The sequence below is a fragment of the Mesoplodon bidens genome (genome assembly GCF_964165515.1).
Source record: "Mesoplodon bidens genome assembly, chromosome: 18".
NCBI lineage: Eukaryota > Metazoa > Chordata > Mammalia > Artiodactyla > Ziphiidae > Mesoplodon > Mesoplodon bidens.
Window position 1 is genome coordinate 36,290,226 of NC_138175.1, and position 7,337 is coordinate 36,297,562.

A 7,337-nucleotide genomic window follows, 5' to 3' on the forward strand; every position below is an offset into this window, starting at 1 on the left:
AGGAATCAAGTGTCCGAACGTGTAGGGACAGTTTCACTAAAATATTAGCAGACACGCGCTTGCTTTCTCTCAGTAGGCTCAAGGGATTCAAAGGCTGTGAAGCTGAATGCAGGTAAACATGGAGTTCGATGTGCTCTGATAGGCTTTTCCATCTTAACATAACCACGTGAGGTAGACATCCTTCCGCCTTCACTCTGTTGGCAGATTTGCCCAGGGATGCTTGTACTTTGTTCCAGATGTCCTGTGATATTCAAAAGCGTGCCATCCTCAGTGGGCCCTTGCGTCCCTTTCTTTTTTTCTTTTAAGACCCCAAATAACCAAAGCAATCTTTTCTTTTTAAAAATATTTATTTATTTATTTGTTTATTTCGGCTGTGCCGGGTCTCAGTCGCAACACGCGTGATCTTTTAGTTGCAGCACGCGGACTCTTAGTAGCAGCATGCATGCAGGATCTAGTTCCCTGACGAGGGATTGAACCCAGGCCCCCTGCATTGGGAACATGGAGTCTTACCCACAGGACCACCAGGGAAGTCCCCTCAGTTCTCTTTCAATCCACATTGACTAAGAACTTAGACTTCCTTTTGTGTCTGCACCCGTTTCCTATTGCTGCTGCAACAAATTACCACAAACGTAATGACTTAAAATGACATGAGTGGATTCTCTTATAGGTCTGGATGTCAGCAGTCTAAAATCAGCCTCACTGGGCTAAAGTCAAGGTGTTGGCAGGGCTAGTTCCTTCTGGAGGATCCAGAGGAGAATCCACTTCCTTGCCTTTCCAGTATCTGGAGGCCGCCTGCATTTCCTGGCTCTTTAGAGTAGGCTCTTTCTACTCTTTCCTGCATCGCCCTGACCTCTGCTTCCCTCCTCACATCTCCTTCTGTCAACTCTCCTGCTTCCCTCTTTCCCTTACAAGACCCTGTGATTACACTGGATGCACCAGGATAGCCCAGGATAATCTCCTCATCTCAAGATCCTTAACTCAATCATACCTGCAAAGTCCCTCTCCCAACATATTCACAGGCTCTTGGGGAGACGTTGTGGATGTTTTGGGGGGCTATTATTCTATCTACCAGACTCCATCTGCCAGTCCCCTTCTGTTGTTTTTTTGTTTTTTGTTTTCTGTCTACTCAAGCCAGGCCCTGTTCTAAATGTTTTACATGGATTAACTCATTTAATTTTCACAACCATCCTAGAAGAGAGGGTCTGTTACTATAGATGAGGAAACTGTGGCAAAAAGGCTAGATTACTTGCTTGGGGTCACTGATTTAGTACTCAAGCCTAGAACTCACAGACTTTGTGTCCTTAAAGACTTTTTATTACCTTTATTGTTCTTAATTATAAAAGTAATGTCATATATATGATTAAAATTATTCAAATGAAAATTCCTTTCCTTCTCCTCTACCCCATCTTCATCTGGATCACTCCTCCTAATAGCCCTTTGCAACTTTAGCGCTTCCAGCAGTCACCCTTATACCTTAATATCACACAGACACCTTAACTTTTAAATTAATATAGACAGTTTTAGGTAGTTGTCCAGATAATATAGCATGTACTTTTTACTAATTCTTCTAAAATTATTAAAATGAAAATCCTGAATTTAAAATTCTCATCAAGGACTTGAGAGCTCTGGAGAAGAATTCATGTATAAACTCTTATAGATCCGTGTACCTTAGTTGAAATGCAGGCATAGAACAAAGAGCAAAGGCCTTGGAGCCAGGCAGGCCTGGCTGTTAGCTTTCACTTCACTTCCTATTATTAGGTACCCTTGGAAAAGTTACTTTTCCTCTCTGCGCTTCAGTTTCCTCATCCATAGGATGCTCCCTTCATATGTGTTGTTAATTTTAAAGTAAGTAACCTGTAAATTTAAGCACATGTTAGGAGTTCAATAAATGCTAGTTCTTCCAAGAAAGAAGGAACAAATGTCTTCTAACCAAGAATGAAAACATATAAAACAAAAAACATAAGCAGATTCCATAGACAGCCAGAGGTTTTTAGGACATGGTCCTTGTCTAATATTTCCTCATTTGCTCAACAAAAATTTTGAGGGCTCTCTATGGCATTGTGCTAGGCCTGGATGGGGACACAATGGTGAATGTGCCGTGCCCCTCACTGCTAAGGGCTTAGTGTACTTCTTAGCACAGAACAGGAGCTCAACAAAGAATTTTTTAAAAGGCTAGATTCTGATGACTATAAACAAAAGATCTGGATCTGTGGAAATGAGTATGTCCGTGTTTGGGGGTCGGGAGGAGACAGGGATTGTATCAAAAGCACTGGACAGATGGCTACTAATTGCATTTCACTGATTTAAGATTGACATTTGGAATGTAATTTTATTCTTAATACCACCAATCCCCACAGACCACCAGGTACATAAAAACCTAAATGGTTTTTCCAGCTTCTTGCAAAATTTAGTGCCTATTACATAACCTGTTTTGTGAAGAAATAGATTCAATTCAAGGAAAAAAACAGTTCTGGGTGAATGCATTTCCTGATCACTGAGGAACTTTTGGCAGTTAGTCCCTATCACGTTTTTGGGTGTTCATGCTGTATCTCCAATTTCTTCTCCACCTTGTTTGGCAGAATTTGTCTTGGACGCTATTTAATACAATCACCAACACCAGACAGTGACTGACTGTCAACAGGTGTGTCTGATAAAGAAAACATTGTTTCTGCTCTGTTTCAGGCATGTCTGACATGTTGGGGACCTGCTTTCCTTTGCAAAGCTGATAGGAATCTAGTATTTGGGAGGGAGGAGTGCTTCCCTGTTTCAGGCCAAGAAAAGCTCTCAGTTTGGCTAGCAGCAGAGCTAAGCTTGGAAGGGAATGCTAATATGTCTTCAGAGCTCTCCACCTCAGCTGAATGATAAATGGGTATTAATGGTCTAACTTGAGAGAAGATAGCGGTAGTTTCCTGGGCAAGAGATATGTACGATTGCCTGGAAACAAACGCAGCTCATCGATGATCCAGGAGAGGTGGCTTTGGCCTTGTAAACTGGTCTGTTATAAAACAATTGTATTGACATTAGACACTTGGAAATCATCTGTACTGTCTTAAGTGGCTTTGCCAGCTTTGACGGTGTTATCTGGGATTGCATGTAATCCATGCAAAGGACAACTTGCTTTGACTGTATAAAGGACAGCCCGTGTGCCTTGAATGGTACTAGCACATTCATCAAATGAGTCAGTGAACTAACAGAAGCTTGATGGAAGAGAAGTTTGAGAAATGGGCCTTCCAGAAACTCAGGGATTTCAGAGACCCATACAGAAAGCTATCAGAGCAGGAGCAGAAGGACTTAACAAAGGCAGGATTTATGCTTTGGAAAAAGGGCACCGGTGATTGGGAGAAGGGAGGGTGATGCTAAGTGGGGCTAAGGCTTTGAGCTCTGAGGAGCATTTGGAAAGTCAGTGTAGCATTGTATTGTTGTATTGGAGGGACAAAATGGAGTTTAGAATTTTGTATATCTGAGGAATTCCCTGGCGGTCCGGTGGTTAGGACTTTGTGCTTCCATTGCTGAGGCCCCGGGTTCGATCCCTGGTCAGAGAACTGAGATCCCACAAGCCATGCAGTGCAGCCAAAAAATAAAAATAAAAACCAGAACTTTGTATATCTGAGATTTATATAAATATATATATATATATATATATATACATACATATATATATATATACACACACACACACATCTGTATCTATATATACACATTATATAAAATTTGAATTCATGTTTCTTAAATTAAGAACACTGGTGTGTACAAAGATCTACATAGGTGTGTCTGAATGCTCTTAATTTATAGAACAGTTTAAAATGGTCATACAAGAGAATGTGGGAGAGAGGAAGAATGTATGTATATGTGTGTATTTTTAGCAAATTTCCATGTGAAAGAAACGATATCCAATTTTGAACATGATTCAATTAGTAAAAATCATGGACTAATGCAGTACGTCAAAACACTTTCTACTTATTCCACTCACTCCTACTTCATCTCTTGGTACAATCTCTCCAGACATCATGGAAAGTCTAGTTGTTTTTGAGAAGATGTCAATGAGTTGGTCTCTAACCAATATTAAATGTCAAGTTACTATGAATTCGAATAAGATCCTAAAATATAGATACTATTATGAGTTCCTGCTTTACTCGTAAGTAGGAAAAAGGAAAGTCATGCTGCTTACCATCACTGGAGCCTTTATTATGGGTCACCTACAGGATTAGCACTTTACATTCCATTGGAGTAGATGAAATTGCCATTTGATGTGATTTCAGGCGACCAGGAAGGCTCCCTACCCTGAAATATTTTCCCCATATGGCCTGAAAATATTTGGCACTCACCCTGAAATCCCATCAAGTAGAGCACAATTTGGGTTGGCTTTAGAATTTATAAAATGCTTCTTTACAGATTAACTGTCATGGAAGAAGGGTTGCTTCCTTATTCAGAAAAGGATGTCTATAATTACTTCACAGTAGGGCTATTTTCCTTCAAATGTTTAAAATTTATAACACTGTGTTTGTGTCCTACCCACACCTATCAGCCATTCATACCTTCAGTACGAATGAACTAAATCAGATTAAGTCCCTCCCAAATCTAGGTAAGATTAGTGGGGATGAAATTATTCTAATGAGCTAGTTTTGCATAAAAGGGGAGCGGGAGAAGGAAGGAGACGTAGTTTCGACTTTTCTACAGGAGAGCAGGCACAAACCAAGCCAAGAAAAGCAAGTGTGAGAATTCCAGAAACAGAAGTTGCTTCTGAGTGGTGACGTGAAATCTCCAACACTTGGTAACTGACGTGTGGCATCTCCAAGGGACACTTTGTCCTGGGCACCCCTGCAGCTCCAAAGAATCCACCAATTTATAAGGTACTCTAGCATCAAAGGAGACAGTGTCATTTTCAGATGGACAAAATGCTGTTGATAAACGGGTATTAATGGTCTAACAGGGAGAAGGAACGGGGATATGAGGGGCCAAAATTTGGTTCTGGCAAAGCATAGTATTTGTAATTTTGATTGCCGCAAAATAATATGCACTGTAATTTATGGGCAATTCAAAGGATTTTCAAGGGTAATTTTTATTACACTTATTTTTTTTCTTTATGGGCAGAGTTTAGAACCTAACTCTGGTAAGCTGTGTCACCACTATATGTTATGTACTTTTGTATATACCATATGTTTGCTTCGTGTGTACCTTTTTTAAAAAAGGTAGACTGTTCCTTGGACTCTGATGAGACACAGCTCAAATCTCCAAAGGAGAGGGAAGTATAATTTGAAAACTGAGGGAATCTGGGACTTTCTCTGGTCTGGCTCCTAGGAAAATACCAGGTTTTCCTTGAGACCAATGTACTTGGTCCTCTCTTTATAAAGAAGTAGTTTTCTCAAAGGTAGAGAGATCGTGTCCCACTGGCTTACATTATCCCATCAAACTTCCCTAATTAAAAAAAATATTTTATTGAAGTATAGTTGATTTATAATGTATTAATTTCTGCTGTACATCAAAGCGATTCAGTTATACATAAAGATATTTTTTTTCATGTTCTTTTCCATTATGGCTTATCACAGGATATTGAATATAGTTCCCTGTGCTATACCGTAGGACCTTGTTGTTTAATCCATTCTATATATAATAGTTTGCATCTGCTAGTCCCAAACTCCCAATCCATCCTTCCGCCACCACACCTCCCCCTTGGCAACCACAAGTCTGTTCTCTATGTTTGCGAGTCTGTTTCTGTTTCATAGATAAGTTCATTTGTTTCATATTTTAGATTCCACATATAAGTGATATCATATGGTATTTGTCTTTCTCTTTCTGACTTCCTTCACTTAGTATGACAATCTCTATGTCCATCCACGTTGCTGCAAATGGCATTATTTCACTCTTTTATGGCTGAGTAGTATTCCATTCATGTCTACCTTTTTGATTTAGTTTATTGAGTTCTACCTTATATCTTAACAATATGTACCATATACCATCTTGTAATGTCCAGTTTTGCCTTAATTGAATTGAAATTGACAAACCTCAAAATAACTGCTGAAAAAGAACCTTTTTTGGTTTTCCTCATTAATTCTTGTTCTCTAGAGAATGACTCCAGAGAATCTGCCCCAAGCAGGGGTGGGGCGGGGTGGGGCAGGGACTGTGGGGAGTGACCTACCACCTCCTTCCTAAATCCTGGGTTAAGTCCTGGTTTTTCACTTTCCCAATCTCAAGAAGCACTGTGCTAATGGTCCCAGAGGAAGAGAGCAGCCACAATAAGCAAAGCACTAGGTTGAGAACAGAAGTATCAACAGAGACACAGTCTACAGGTTTTTCGGGGGAAAGATGGAAATTAGCAGCTTGTGTTAGTACCTAAGAGAACTTTGTGTGCCTCTGGCTTTCAAGCAGAAACTTTTGAGTGTCTTTTCAGTGGAGTGCCTGCATAAAAATTTCCCTTTTTACAAAAAATTTATTTATTTATTTATTTATGTCTGTGCTGGGTTTTCGTTGCTGCGCACGGGCCTATTCTAGCTGCGGTAAGCAGGGGCTACTCTTCGTTGCGGTGCGCGGACTTCTCATTGCGGTGGCTTCTCATGCTGCAGAGCACGGGCTCTAGGCGCTCAGGCTTCAGCAGCTGTGGCTCGTGAGCTCTAAAGCGCAGGCTCAGTAGTTGTGGCACGCGGGTTTAGTTGCACCACAGCATGTGGGATCTTCCCGGACCAGGGCTCGAACCTGTGTCCCCTGGGCGGATTCTTAACCACTGCGCCACCAGGGAAGCCCTCCCATATATATATATATATATATATATATATTTTTTAGTTTTATTTATTTATTTACTTTTGGCTGTGTTGGTTCTTCGTTGCTGTGCGCGGGCTTTCTCTAGTTGCGGCGAGCAGGGGCTACTCTTCGTTGCGGTGCGCGGGCTTCTCATTGCAGTGGCTTGTCTTGTTGCAGATCACGGGCTCTAGACACGCGGGCTTCAGTAGTTGTGGCTCCCGGGCTCTAGTGCGCAGGCTCAGTAGTTGTGGCGCATGGGCTTAGTTGTTCCGCAGCATGTGGGATCCCCCTGGACCAGGGCTCGAACCCATGTTTCCTGCATTGGCAGGCGGACTCTCAACCACTGCACTACAAGGGAAGCCCCCTCCCATCTTTTTTAGATGGAAAATCTTTTTGATTTTTTATTGGTAGGGAACTTGGACGTAATGGGAGACTATTCCCTGGCGGTTTCTAAAATCTCATATAAAAAGTACCTTTTTGTTTTCACACAGAATACTACCTTTATGGAGGCTCTTACATGGAAATCCAGAGTTTGTAAAGGTCTGACACTGGCGTTTGCTCTGGTATATACCTTGTACCCGTCAAGAACCGTGAATGACATT